Source organism: Gorilla gorilla, chromosome 1, assembly GCF_029281585.2.
Source record: "Gorilla gorilla gorilla isolate KB3781 chromosome 1, NHGRI_mGorGor1-v2.1_pri, whole genome shotgun sequence".
NCBI lineage: Eukaryota > Metazoa > Chordata > Mammalia > Primates > Hominidae > Gorilla > Gorilla gorilla.
This window is the reverse complement of record NC_073224.2, coordinates 95907957-95924018: the sequence shown is the minus strand read 5'-3', so window position 1 is coordinate 95924018 and position 16062 is coordinate 95907957. Positions and strand designations below refer to the sequence as shown.

The window sequence follows — 16062 nt, the reverse complement described above, 5'->3', positions numbered from 1 at the left end:
CTACACGTGTCAGCAGCTGCACAGATATTTCTCTGTTTAGCCAGTAAGTAATCTAGAGCGATTCTATTATTTAGCATAACTTTCACGAGATAATTTAAAGTCTATTGCATAACCATATCCATTACAGTAGAATCTGCTGTAGAGCCTATCATGAGGGATACATTTCCAATTAATGCCTCTTTTACTCCAAACGATGGAAAAAAGGACGTAATGAATGATGCCCTTCTAGAAGAATGAAGACCTCCTGGCAATGTTCTCTTTAACCCATGATGTAGGTTAAGAGGGGTGAACCAGTGTTCTCTTTCTGACTGATTATGAAGCAACACATGTACAATTAAAACTTCTCACCTACGTTGGGCCGTCATCTTCCATCTACCAAGGTATAAGGTCATCCATGTATAAGGCTTGCTACAAAATCCTTCACAAATAAAAGTATACCCCATGAGTGTACACAACAGACTCTCTTTTCTTTTCTTTTTCTTTGTCTTTCTTTTTTTTTTTTTTTTTTTTTTTTTTTTTTTTTTTTTTTGAGACAGAGTCTCATTCTGTCACCCAGACTGGAATGCAGTGGTGAGATCTCCGCTCACTGCAACCTCTGCCTCCTGGGTTCAAGTGATTCTCCTGCCTCAGCCTCCTGAGTAGCTGAGACTACAGGCATGTGTCACCACACCGCGCTAATTTTTGTATTTTTAGTAGAGATGGGGTTTTCATCATGTTAGCAAGGCTAGTCTTGAACTCCTGACCTCAAGTGATCTGCCTGCCTCAGCCTCCCCAAGTGCTGGGATTACAGGCATGAGTCACCGTGCCCAGCTGCTCTTTTCACCTCTGTTGTTCATAGAGGCATTAGCAAGGGGAAAAAATATTCAAAGAGTCTCATGATAGTAAAGAAGTCTGGATCCGTGATCTCGGGAAAAGCTGTTCACATCAAGGATGCCATCTTCTTCTAGGAAGAAACTTCCCTGATTGACTTCCAATGGCTGTACAGTTCCAAGAGTGTGGAGGGACACTTCTCAGTTGTGAGATTATGAAACAAAGATTCGAAGTCCCGAAGTTTTGCTGCAGTGTGGATGGCAATGGCAGTCTTTCTCTGATGTTCTCAGAAGATCTGACCTTCAGGTTTTAGATGGTGAAGGGGCTGATTATCCTCACAAAAAGCTTTCTTTACATGTGGCATGATAATCTACTGTTATATCATCAGCCCTCTTCCATGGGAAAGCTCTTACACAACCAGGAAACCTGCACTGAAAATGAAAATTGAGGTTGTTGGTGGAGCCAAGATGGCCAAATAGGAACAGCTCCAGTCTACAGCTCCCAGCGTGAGTGACACAGAAGACAAATGGTTTCTGCATTTCCAACTAAGGTACCAGCTTCATCTCACTGGGGATTGTTGGAAAGTGGGTGCAGGACAGTGGGTGCAGTGCACCGAGCATGAGCTGAAGCAGGGCGAGGCATTGCCTCACCTGGGAAGTGCCAAGGGTCAGGGAATTCCCTTTCCTAGCCAAGGAAAGGGGTGACAGATGGCACCTGGAAAATCGGGTCACTCCCACCCTAATACTGTGCTTTTCCCATGGTCTTAGCAAACAGCACACCAGGAGATTGTATCCCATGCCTGGCTTGGAGGGTCCTATGCCCACAGAGCCTTGCTCATTTCTAGCACAGCAGTCTGAGATCAAACTGCAAGGCGGCAGTGAGGCTGGGGGAGGGGCGCCTGCCATTGCTGAGGCTTGAGTAGGTAAACAAAGCAGCCTGGAAGGTCGAACTGGGTGGAGCCCACTGCAGCTCAAGGAGGCCTGCCTGCCTCTGTAGACTCCACCTCTGGGGGCAGGGCATAGCCAAACAAAAGGCAGCAGAAACCTCTGCAGACTTAAATGTCCCTGTCTGACAGCGTTGAAGAGAGTAGTGGTTCTCCAGCAAGCAGCTTGAGATCTGAGAACAAACAGACTGCCTCCTCAAGTGAGTCCCTGACCCCCGAGTAGCCTAACTGGGAGGCAACCCCCAGTAGGGGCAGACTGACACCTCACACAGCCGGGTACTCCTCTGAGACAAAACTTCCAGAGGAACAATCAGGCAGCAATATTTGCTGTTCACCAATATCCACTGTTCTGCAGCCTCCACTGCTGATACCCAGGCAAACAGGGTCTGGAGTGGACCTCCAGAAAACTCCAACAGACCTGCAGCTGAGCATCCTGACTGTTAGAAGGAAAACTAACAAACAGAAAGGACATCCACACCAAAACACCATCTGTACATCAACATGATCAAAGAACAAAGGTAGATAAAACCACAAAGATGGGGAGAAACCAGAGCAGAAAAGCTGAAAATTCTAAAAACCAGAGTGCCTCTTCTCCTTCAAAGGAATGCAGCTCCTCACCAGCAATGGAACAAAGCTGGACGCAGAATGATTTTAACGAGTTGAGAAAAGAAGGCTTCAGACAATCAGTAACAACAAACTTCTCTGAGCTAAAAGATGGCTAAAAACCTTGAAAAAAGATTAGAGAAATGGCTAACTAGAATAAACAGCATAGAGAAGACCTTAAATGACCTGACAGAGCTAAGAACCATGGCACGAGAACTATGTGACCCATGCACAAGCTTCAGTAGCCGATTCAATCAAGTGGAAGAAAGGGTATCAGTGATTGAAGATCAAATGAATGAAATGAAGCAAGAAGAGAAGTTAAGAGAAAAAAGTGTAAAAAGAAATTAACAAAGCCTCCAAGAAATATGGGACTATGTGAAAAGACCTAATCTATGTCTGATTGGTGTACCTGAAAGTGATGGGGAGAATGGACCCAAGTTGGAAAACACTCTGCAGAATATTATCCAGGAGAACTTCCCCAATCTAGCAAGGCAGGCCAACATTCAGATTCAGGAAATACAGAGAATGCCACAAAGATACTCCTCGAGAAGAGCAACTCCAAGACACATAATTGTCAGATTCCTCAAAGTTGAAAAGAAGGAAAAAAATATAAAGGGCAGCCAGAGAGAAAGGTCGGGTTACCCATGAAGGGAAGCCCATCAGACTAACAGCAGATCTGTCAGCAGAAACTCTACAAGCCAGAAGAGAGTGGGGGCCAATATTCAACATTCTTAAAGAAAAGAATTTTCAACCCAGAATTTCATATCCAGCCAAACTAAGCTTCATAAGTGAAGGAGAAATAAAATCCTTTACAGACAAGCAAATGCTGAGAGATTTTGTCACCACCAGGCCTGCCTTACAAGAGCTCCTAAAGGAAGCACTAAACATGGAAAGGAACAACTGATACCAGCTACTGCAAAAACGTGCCAAATTGTAAAGATATTCAATGCTAGGAAGAAACTGCATCAACTAATGAGCAAAATTACCAGCTAACATCATAATGACAGGATCAAATTCACACTTAACAATATTAACCTTAAATGTAAATGGGCTAAATACTCCAATTAAAAGACACAGGCTGGCAAATTGGATAAAGAGTCGAGACCCATCAGTGTGCTGTATTCAGGAGACCCATCTCACGTGCAGAGACACACATAGGCTCAAAATAAAGGGATGGAGGAAGATCTACCAAGCAAATGGAAGACAAAAAAAAAAGCAGGGGTTGCAATCCTAGTCTTCAATAAAACAGACTTTAAACCAACAAAGATCAAGAGACAAAGAAGGCCATTACATAATGGTAAAGGGACCAATTCAACAAGAAGAGCTAACTATCCTAAATATATATGCACCCAATACAGGAGCACCCAGATTCATAAAGCAAGTCCTTAGAGACCTACAAAGAGACTTAGACTCCCACACAATAATAATGGGAGACTTTAACACCCCACAGTCAACATTAGACAGATCCATGAGATACAAAGTTAAAAATGATATCCAGGAGTTCAACTCAGATCTGCACCAAGCAGACCTAATAGACATCTACAGAACTCTCCACCCCAAATCAACAGAATATACATTTTTCTCAGCACCACATTGCACTTATTGCAAAATTGACCACATAGTTGGAAGTAAAGCACTCCTCAGCAGATGGAAAAAAACAGAAATCATAACAAACTGTCTCAGACCACAGTGCAATCAAACAAGAACTCAGGATTAAGAAACTCACTCAAAACTGCTGAACTACATGGAAACTGAACAACCTGTTCCTGAATGACTACTGAGTATATAACCAAATGAAGGCAGAAATAAAGAGGTTCTTTGAAACCAATGAGAACAAAGACTCAACATACCAGAATCTCTGGGACACATTTAAAGCAGCATGTAGAGGGAAATTTATAGCACCAAATGCCCACAAGAGAAAGCAGGAAAAATCTAAAGTTGACACCCTAACATCACAATTAAAAGAACTAGAGAAGCAACAGCAAACACACTCAAAAGCCAGCAGAAGCCAAGAAATAACTAAGATCAGAGCAGAACTGAAGTAGATGGAGACACAAAAAAACCCTTCAAAAAATCAATGAATCCAGCAGCTAGCTTTTTGAAAAGATAAAAAAATTGATAGACTGCTAGCAAAACTAATAAAGAAGAAAAGAGAGAAGAATGAAATAGATGCAATAAAAAATGATAAAAGGGATATCATCACTGATCCCACAGAAATACAAACTACCATCTGAGAATATAATAAACACCTCTACACAAATAAACTAGAAAATCTAGAAGAAATGGATACATTCCTGGACACATACACCCTCTCAAGATTTACCAGGAGGAAGTTGAATCCCTGAATAGACCAATAACAGGCTCTGAAATTGAGACAATAATTAATAGGTTACCAACCAAAAAAAGTCCAGGCCCAGATGGATTCACAGCCAAATTCTACCAGAGGTACAAAGAGGAGCTGGTACCATTCCTTCCGAAACTATTCCAATCAATAGAAAAAGAGGGAATCCTCCCTAACTCATTTTATGAGGCCAGCATCATCCTGATACCAAAGCCTGGCAGAGACACAACAAAAAAAGATAATTTTAGACCAATATCCCTGATGAACTTCGATGCAAAAATCCTCAATAAAATACTGGCAAACTGAATCCAGCAGCAAAACAAAAAGCTTATCCACCACGACCAAGTGGGCTTCATTCCTGGGACGCAAGGCTGGTTCAACATACACAAATCAATAAACGTAATCCAGCATATAAACAGAGCCAAAGACAAAAACCACATGATTATCTCAATAGATGAAGAAAAGGCCTTTGACAAAATTCAACAACTCTTCATGCTAAAAGCTCTCAATAAATTAGGTATTGATGGGATGTATCTCAAAATAATAAGAGCTATTTATAACAAACCACAGCCAATATCATACTGAATGGGCAAAAACTGGAAGCATTCCCTTCGAAAACTGGCACAAGACAGGGATGCAGTCTCTCACCACTCCTATTCAATGCAGTGTTGGAAGTTCTGGCCAGGGCAATCAGGCCAGAGAAAGAAATAAAGGGTATTCAATTAAGAAAAGAGGAAGTCAAATTGTCCCCGTTTGCAGATGATATGATTGTATATTTAGAAAACACCATCGTCTCAGCCCAAAATCTCCTTAAGCTGATAAGCAACTTCAGCAAAGTCTCAGGATGCAAAATCAATGTGCAAAAATCACAAGCATTCCTATACACCAGTAACAGACAAACAGAGAGCCAAATCATGAGTGAACTCCATTCACAATTGCTTCAAGGAGATAAAATATCTAGGAATCCAACTTACAAGGGATGTGAAGGACCTCTTCAAGGAGAACTACAAACCACTGCTCAATGAAATAAAAGAGGACACAAGCAAATGGAAGAACATTCCATGCTCATGGATAGGAAAAATCAATATTGTGAAAATGGCCATACTGCCCAAGGTAATTTATAGATTCAATGCCATCCCCATCAAGCTACCAATGACTTTCTTCACAGAATTGGAAAAAAATACTTTAAAGTTCATATGGAACAAAGAAGAGCCTGCATTGCCAAGACAATCCTAAGCCAAAAGAATAAAGCTGGAGACATCACACTACTTGACTTCAAACTGCACTACAAGGCTACAATAACCAAAACAGCTTGGTACTTGTACCAAAACAGAGATATAGACCAATGGAACAGAACAGAGCCCTCAGAAATAATATCCCAAAACTACAACCATCTGATCTTTGACAAACCTGACAAAAACAAGAAATGAGAAAGGATTCCCTATTTAAGAAATGGTGCTGGGAAAACTGACTAGCTGTATGTAGAAAGCTGAAACTGGATCCCTTACTTGTACCTTATACAAAAATTAATTCAAGATGGATTAAAGACTTAAATGTTAGACCTAAAACCATAAAAACCCTAGAAGAAAACCTATGCAATACCATTCAAGACATAGGCATGAGCAAGGACTTCATGACTAAAACACCAAAAGCAATGGCAACAAAAGCCAAAATTGACAAATGGGATCTAATTAAACTAAAGAGCCTCTGCACAGCAAAAGAAACTACCATCGGAGTGAACAGGCAACTTACAGAATGGGAGAAAATTTTTACAATCTACCCATCTGACAAAGGGCTAATATCCAGAATCTACAAAGAACTTAAACAAATTTACAAGAAAAATCAAACAACCCCATCAAAGAGTGGGTGAAGGATATGAACAGACACTTCTCAAAAGAAGACATTTATGCAGCCAACAGACACATGAAAAAATGTTCATCATCACTGGCCATCAGAGAAATGGAAATCAAAACCACAATGAGATACTGTCTCACACCAGTTAGAATGGCGATCATTAAAAAGTCAGGAAACAACAGGTGCTGGAGAGGATGTGGAGAAATAGGAATGCTTTTACACTGTTGGTGGGACTGTAAACTAGTTCAACCATTGTGGAAGACAGTGTAGCGATTCCTCAAGGATCTAGAACTAGAAATACCATTTGACCCAGCCATCCCATTACTGGGTATATACCCAAAGGATTATAAATCATGCTGCTATAAAGACACATGCACATGTATGTTTACTGTGGCACTATTCACAATAGCAAAGACTTGGAACCAACCCAAATGTCCATAAATGATAGATTGGATTAAGAAAATGTGGCACATATACACCATTGAATACTATGCAGCCATAAAAAGTGATGGGCTCATGTCCTTTATAGGGACATGGATGAAGCTGGAAACCATCATTCTGAGCAAACTATCGCAAGGACAGAAAACCAAACACTGCATGTTCTCACTCATAGGTGGGAATTGAACAATGAGAACACTTGGACACAGGGTGGGGAACATCACACACCAGGGCCTGTGGTGGGGTTGGGGGAGTGGAGAGGGATAGCATTAGGAGAAATACCTAATGTAAATGATGAGTTAATGGGTGCAACAAACCAACATGGCACATGTATACCTATGTAACAAACCTGCACATTGTCACATGTACCCTAGAACTTAAAGTAAATTTTTAAAACTTACATTATTCTTTAATATACATGAAAACCTTATTCAGGTGAGAAAGCCAAATTTTTTTGGTTTTTTTTATTTTACTTTAAGTTTTGGGATACATGTGCTGAATGTGCATGTTTGCTACATAGGTATACATGTGCCATGGTGGTTTGCTTCACCTATCAACGTGTCATCTAGGTTTTAAGCCCTGCATGCATTAGATATTTGTCCTAATGCTCTCCCTCCCCTTTTACCCCACACCCAAGAGGCCCCAGTGTGTGATGTTCCCCTCTCTGTGTCCATGTGTTCTCATTCTTCAGCTCCCACTTATGAGTGAGAACATGCAGTGTTTGGTTTTCTGTTCCTGTGTTAGTTTGTTGAGGATAATGGTTTCTAGCTTCATCCATGTCCCTGCAAAGGACACGAGCTCATTCTTTTTTATGGCTGCATAGTATTCCATGGTGTATATGTACATTTTCTTTATCCAGTCTATCATTGATGGACATTTGGATTGGTTCCAAGTCTCTGCTATTGCAAATAGTGCTGCAATAAACATACGTGTGCATGTGTGGGAAAGCCAAATTTCACCCTTGCATTAGTGTACTATTAATGTCAACACCAATTTTTAATAAAACCTTATAGGCAAATCTATCTAATCTTACTCAGTTTGACCACAAGGTAACAGTCTCATAAACCTCTTAAAATCCTTTACAAACTTTTGTTAAAGAGCAGATCAGTGCTCTAAGATAACTGTTGTGCTTATTCCGATGTTCAATTAATGGAAAAATCAAATAATACCACTTTAAATTTAGCTGATATGTTCACACACAGAATTTCTTTTATGATATTAATTTTTTATAAACCTTTCACAACTTGCTCAAACCTCCAGCTTTATCCTATCTACCTTAAAACAATCCTTTAACCCTTTAATCTAGGCACACACAAGAACGCACATTCCCATGCCTGCTTATAATCTTTTGCCAAAATCACATTTTACTTTCCTCACACATCTTGCATGTAAAACTGCTTTTTCAGTAGTCTCAATTACATGGTACAATGTTAACTCAGCAATTTTTATTTTTGGTGAAAAACCTGGTAAGTAAGTGATTTTAATTATGAACTAGGTGTGGAGCCTAGGACACCAGAAAGAAATGCAAATAAAATCTGATTTATTCCAGCATAGCCAGGGGGCATGGCTAACACCACATGTCCCCAAGTCTCCAAAGCAGGTAAGCTGAACAATTTTCAAAAGTCAAAGAAGCAGTTTATGACCTTAAAGCACTTAGCAAATCTAATATCTGACCTGCCTAATTTAGACCAAATGGCTTTGTTTAACCAATAATCTAAAACTCTTCATTTTCTAAGGCTTACTGAAGTCACATGAACTAAAAGGCATTAATTACAGTTTTTATTTTTGGTATGGTTTAGCTATGTCCCCACCCAAATCTCATCTTGAATTGCAGCTGCCATAATTCCCATGTGTTGGGGGAGGGACTAGGTGGGAAATACTCGAATCATGGGGGTGGTTTCCCCCATACTGTTCTCATGCTAGTGACTATATCTCATGAGATCTGATGGTTTTATGAAGGGAAACCCCTTTCACTTTGTTCTCATTCTGTCTTGTCCACCACCATGTAAGATGTGCCTTTTACCTTCTTCCATGATTGTGAGGCCTCCCCAGCCACGTGGAACTGTGAATCTATTAAACCTTTTTCTTTACAAATTACCCAGTCTTGGGTATGTCTTTATCAGCAATGTAAAAACAAACTACTGCAGTAAATTTGCATGAGAAGTGGGGCACTGGTGTAAAGATACCCACAAATGTGGAAACAACTTTGGAACTGGGTAGCAGGCAGAGGTTGGAACAGTTAGGAGGGCTCAGAAGAAGACAGAAAAATGTGAGAAAGTTTGGAATTTCCTAGAAACCTGTTGAATGGCTTTGACCAAAATGCTGGTAATGACATGGATAATGAAATCCAGGCTGAGATGGTCTCCGATGGAGATGAAGAACTTGTTGGGAACTAGAGTGAAGGTGACTCTTGTTATGTTTAGCAAAAAGGCTTCCAGCATTTTACCCCTGCCCTAGAGATCTGTGAAACTTTGAACTTGAGGGAGATGATTTAGGGTATCTGGCGGAAGAAATTTCTAAGCAGGGACGCATTCAAGAGGTGACTTCAGTGTTGTTAAAAGCATTCAGTTTTAAAAGGGAAACAGTCTAAAAGTTCAGACAATTTGCAGCCTGATGATGCAATAGAAAAAGAAATACCCATTTTCTGAGGAGAAATTCAAGCCAACTGCAGAAATTTGCATAAGTAATGAGGAGCCAAATGTTAATCACCAAGACAATGGGGAAAATGTCTCCAGGCCATGTCAGAGACCTTTGAAGCAGCCCTTCCCATCACAGTCCCTAAGGCCTAGGAGGAAACAGTGGTTGTGTGGGCACAGCACAGGGCCCCCCTGCTGTGTGTATCCTAGGGACTTGGTGCCCTGCATCCCAGCTACTCGAGCCATGGCTAAAGGCACCTAGGTACAGCACACGCCATGGCTTCAGACGGTGTAACCTCCAAGCCTTGGCAGCTTCCACATGGTGTTGAGCCTGTGGGTGCACAGAAGTCAAGAATTGAGGTTTGGGAACCTCCGTCTAGATTTCAGAGGATGTACGAAAACACCTGGATGTCCAGGCAAAAGTTTGCTGCCAGGGTGGAGCCCTTATGGAGAAATTCTGTTAGGGCAGTGAGGAAGGGAAATGTGGGGTTGAAGCCCCCACACAGAGTCCCCACTGGTCCACTGACTAGCGGAGCTGTGAGAAGAGAGCCACCATCCTCCAGACCCCAGAATGGTAGATCCACCAACAGCTTTCACTATGCACCTGGAAAACCCACAGACACTCAATGCCAGCCTGTGAAAACAGCCAGGAGGGAGGCTGTACCCTGTAAAGCCACAAGGACGTAGCTGCACAAGACCATAGAAACTCACCTCTTGCATCAGCATGACCTGGATTTGAGACACAAGGTCAAAGGAGATCATTTGGCGCTTTAAGATTTGACTGCCCTGTCAGATTTTGGAATTCAATGGGGCCTTTATCCCCTTCATTTTAGCCAATTTCTCCCATTTGGAATGGGTGTACCTATCAAATGCCTGTACCCCCATTGCAGCTAGGAAGTAACTAACTTGGTTTTGATTTTACAGGCTCATAGGTGAAAGGGACATGCCTTGTCTCAGATGAGACTTTGGCCTGTGGACTTTTGAGTTAATGCTGAAATGACTTAAGACTTTGGGGGACTGTTGGGAAGTCATGATAGCTTTTGAAATGTGAAGACATGAGATTTGGAAGGGATCAGGGGTGGAACGATATGGTTTGGCTGTGTTCCCACCCAAATCTCATCTGAATTGTAGCTCCCATAATTCCTATGTGTTGTGAGAGGGACTCAGTGGCAGATAATTGAATTATCAGGGCAGTTTCCCCCACACTGTTCTCATGGTAGTAACTATGTCTTACAAGATCTGATGGTTGTATAACAGGAAACCCTATCACTTTATTCTCATTCTCTCTTGCCCACTACCATGTAAGATGTGCCTTTTGCCTTCGGCCACAATTGTGAGGCCTCTCCAGCCAAGTGGAACTGTGAGTCCCTTAAACCTCTTTTTCTTTATAAAAATTTTTTTTTGAGACAAAGTCTCATCTCATTCAACCAGGCTGGAGGGCAGAGGCATGATCTCAGCTCACCTCCACCTCCTGGGTTCAAGCAATTCTCCTGTTTCAGCCTCCCAAGTAGCTGAAATTACAGGCATGCACCACCATGCCCAGCTAATTTTTGTATTTTTAGAAGAGACGGGGTTTCACCATGTTGGCCAGGCTGGTTTCGAACTCCTGACCTCAGGTGATCCACCTGCCTCAGCCTTCCAAAGTGCTAGGATTACAGACATGAGCCACTGCATCCAGCCTTTCTTTATAAATTATCTAGTCTAGGGTATGTCTTTATCAGCAGAATGAAAATGAAAATCAGCAGAAACAAAATATTTGATTTAAGTGCTTATTATTAATAAGCCAATTAATCAGAACTTTTTCATATAAACACCACACACAACACATAAATATATAGACAGAAGAAGATCCAGTAGTTGTAAGATTTTTCATTTGACAGTTTTTAAGATTCTTAATTGGATTACTGGATTCAGGGTGGAGACCTTCGAGGAACAAGGCTAGGAAAACATGCAGTTTCTAGGGCCTAATAAGCAGGCACAGCTGGAAAGCAAACAGATCTCCAAAAATTCAAGGCCCCATTTTTATACCAGATTCTGGATTCCCAAAACAGAAATGCTACAGAACAAGACAGTGCAATGATTTTACTTTCCTTTTCATTGTAAAGCAACCCAAAGCCAATCAACCCATTTTTGATCAGTCCATCCCCCATGGGAGTCTCATCTCTCAGTGTGGGGTAGGAGGACACCCAACTAGGTGTGGAGCCTAGGACACCAAGCTCCTAGGCTAGTGTGTCTGGATATATAGGATATCCAAAAGTACATCCAGCCTTAGATTTTGAGAGGGATGGTGTGGTTTGGCCATGTCCCCACCCAAATATCATCTTGAATTCCCACATGTTGTGGGAGGGACCTGGTGGGAGGTAATTGAATCATGGGGACAGGTCTTTCCCATGCTGTTCTCACGATAGTGAATAAGTCTCATGAGATCTGATGGTTTGATAAGGGGAAAGCCGTTTATGCTTGGCTCTCATTCTGTCTTTGCCTGCTGCCATCCACATAAGATGTGACTTGCCTTCTGCCATGATTGTGAGGCCTCCCCAGCCATGTGGAACTGTAAGTCCAATAAACCTCTTTCTTTTGTAAATTGCCCAGTCTCAGGTATGTCTTTATCAGCAGCATGAAAATGGAGTAATACAAGAGATATATCTGCTTTCAATTCCTGGGTTTTCATGAGGAAAACAGATTTTTCCCAAAATGGGGTCTGTGGCACTTCCTCTGTTTTTCCCAAGAAGTCTGGGCTGTTAGAAATTATCTTAGGTCTAGCTGGGCACAGTGGCACATGCCTGTAATCCCAGCACTTTGAGAGGCCAAGGCAGGTGTTATCATCTGAGGTCAGAGCTCAAGACCAGCCTGACCAACATAGTGAAACCCCGTCTCTACTAAATACAAAAATTAGCCGGCCGTGGGGGTGCATGCCTGTAATCCCAGCTACTTGGGAGGCTGAGGCAAGAGAATCGCTTGAACTTGGGAGGCAGAGGTTGCAGTGAGCCGAGATCACAACATTGCACTCCAGTCTGGGCATCAGGAGTGAAACTGCAACTCAAAAAAAAAAAAAAGAACGAAAGAAAGAAATTATCTTAGGTTCTCTCATGTGTGCATCAAGAGTGGCAAGAAGACAAAATGGAGAAAAACAATTCAGTTGACTGAAAAGAAAAAAATATTTTTTCCCCAGAGAAACAAGATCCAAAAAGAGGAAAAAAAACATAAAGGTGCCTGTAGTCCCAGCACTTTGGGAGGCCAAGGTGGGCGGATCACAAGGTCAGCAGATGGAGACCATCCTGGCTAACATGGTGAAACCCTGTCTCTACTAAAAATACAAAAAATCAGCCAGGTATGGTGGCGGGCACTTGTAGTCCCAGCTAGTTGGGAGGCTGAGGTGGGAGAATGGCATGAACCTGGGAGGTGGAGCTTGCAGTGAGCCAAGATGGCACCACTGCACTCCAGCCTGGGCGACAGAGCAAGACTCCGTCTCAAAAAAAATAAAAATAAAAACAAAAAATAAAGGCCTTGTCAATACCTATAGCTTGAATATATGCTTCTAATTGAGTTGACTTTTAACCAAATATCTTATTACAAGACTCTAGCCAGAACAAGCAGCAAATATTTCTTGCCTTTGAACTTTACCAAAGGCAACCTCGCAAGTGCTCAGAGAAAAGAAAATTCAAGACAGGAAGTCAGAAGTTGTTCATAGGGGAAAAGAGAACCAATAAATGGCAAAAATCACAGAGATTTCAAACCAGAAAGTGTTACAGTGGGTAGCTAGTTAGGAATGAGCAGAGCAGGAGAGGGCTACCCACACACAGACACACACACACACACACACACACACACACACACACACTAGGAGTGTTGGGTGACCATCAGGTGATGGTCAGGTGGTTAACTGTTTCTTTAAATTAGTAATTGGTCTGCCAGGCATGGTGGCTCATGCCTGTAATCCCAACACTTTGGGAGGCCGAAGCGGGTGGATCACGAGATCAGGAGATCGAGACCATCCTGGCCAACACGATGAAACCTCGTCTCTACTAAAAATACAAAAATTAGCTGGGCGTGGTGGTGGGTGCCTGTAATCCCAGCTACTTGGGAGGCTGAGGCAGGAGAATCACTTGAACCAGGTTGCAGTGAGCCGAGGTCAGGCCACCACACTCTAGCCTGGCGACAGAATGAGATTCTGTCTCAAAAAAAAAAAAAAAAAAAGAAAAAGAAAAAGAAAGTAGTAATTGGTCACAGCTGGTGCCAGGGAACGGCTGTCTCCTATAGAGAGAAAACACCTGAAACTGATCAGCAGCTTCCCAGTAAGATCTCGGGAGTAGGGATAAGTAACACAAGATCCTGGAAGTACGCCAACGTATAAAACCCTGAGTCGTTTCTGCCCATGGACGCTGCCGAAGAATCACTGTTAAACCCTCACTTCTTCCTGCCATTATGTCTAAGTCAGAGTCTCCTAAAGAGTCCAAACAGCTGAGGAAACTCTTCATCGGAGGGTTGAGGTTTGAAACAACCCATGAGAGCCTGAGGAGCCATTTTGAACAATGGGGAATGCTCACGCACTGTGTGGTAATGAGAGATCCAAACACCAAGCGCTCCAGGGGCTTTGGGTTTCTCACATAGGCCACTGTGGAGGAGGTGGATGCAGCTATGAATGCAAGGCCACACAAGGTGGATGGAAGAGTTGTGGAACAAAAGAGAGCTGTCTCAAGAGAAGATTCTCAAAGACCAGGTGCCCACTTGACTGTGAAAAAGATATTTGTTGCTGGCATTAAAGAAGACACTGAAGAACATCCCCAAGAGATTATTTTGAATAGTATAGAAAAATTGAAGTGAGTGAAATCATGACTGACCAAGGCAATGGCAAGAAAAGGGGCTTTGCGTTTGTGAGCTTTGACAATCATGACTCCATGGATAAGACTGTCATTCACAAATACTGTACTGTGAATGGCCATAACTGTGAAGTTAGGAAAGCCCTGTCAAAGCAAGAGATGGCTAGTGCTTCATCCAGCCAAAGAGGTCGAAGTGGTTCTGGAAACTTTGGTGGCGGTCATGGAAGTGGTTTCGGTGGGAATGACAACTTTGGTCAAGGAGGAAACTTCAGTGGTCATGGTGGCTTTGGTGGCAGCCGTGGTGGTGGTGGTGGTGGATATAGTGGCAGTGGGGATGGCTGTAATGGATTTGGTAAGGATGGAAGCAATTTTGGAGGTGGTGGAAGCAACAATGATTTTGGCAATTACAACAATCAGTCTTCAAATTTTGGACCCATGAAGGGAGGAAACTTTGGAGGCAGAAGCTCTGGCCCCTGTGGTGGTGGAGGCCAATACTTTGCCAAACCGCGAAATCAAGGTGACTATGGCGGTTCCAGTAGCAGCAGTGCTATGGCAGTGGTAGAAGATTTTAATTAGGAAACAAAGCTTAGCAGGAGAGGAGAGCCAGACAAGTGACAGGGAAGCTACAGGTTACAATAGATTTGTGAACTCAGCCAAGCACAGTGGTGGCAGGGCCTAACTGCTACAAAGAAGACACGTTTTAGACAAATACTCATGTGTATGGGCAAAAAACTCAAAGACTGTATTTGTGACTAATTGTATAACAGGCTATTTTAGTTTCTGTTCTGTGGAAAGTGTAAAGCATTCCAATAAAGGGTTTTAATGTAAAATTTTTTTTTGCACCCATGCTGTTGATTGCTAAATGCAATAGTCTGATCGTGAAGCTAAATAAATGTCTTTTTTAAAATAAAATTAAATGTAAAGCCCTGAGTCAAGAGGTCAAGCTGTGCACTTGGTCTCTCAAGTCACCCACCTGGCTTGTACTTCCAAGTGTACTTTCCTTACTGCTCTAAAGCTTTTTATAAACTTTCACTCATGTGCTAAAACTTGCCTCAGTCTCTCCTTCTGCCTTATGCCCCTCAGTTGAATTCTTTCTTCTCAGGAGGCAAGAACCGAGGTTGCTGCAGGCCCATATGGATAACTACCACTGGTAACAAAAGTACTCATTTCCTAAGCCAGGAATTGAACCCTGGCCACCATTGTGAAAAGACAGAGCCTTATCCACTAAGCCACAGCATTGGGCAATTTCCATTGTTCTTCCTAGAAAGCACCTAGAGTAGTCAATTTTGAACTTCAAATGGCTTTTAAATGCTCAAAATAATATGTAGAGCTAACTGACATGAACTCCAAAATTCCTGTTCCCTGGACTGGGGAGACCAAGAGAAAGTATTGCTATGTGGTTACAAGGTCAAGCTCCCAATAACATTAAACAAGAAGAGAGGGAAACCTCATCCAGCTTTTTTTGTTTCAGGGATCTTCAGCAAAGTTTCTAACTGACCAGTTTGCCATAATGGCCTGAACAGTGAGCTTATGGGGGTCCTAGGCCCACATTCTATTTTATTATACCCCTTTTTATGACAGAACAATGCAGAAAGACAGATTCATAGCACAAAGTAC

At 42.2% G+C, this 16062-nt stretch overlaps 1 pseudogene; it reads left to right on the top strand.

Moving 5' to 3' along the window:
• Positions 1–14050: 14050 nt before the first annotated feature.
• Positions 14051–15261, top strand: LOC101153359 (heterogeneous nuclear ribonucleoprotein A1-like; annotated as a pseudogene).
• The last annotated feature ends 801 nt before the right edge of the window (positions 15262–16062 follow it).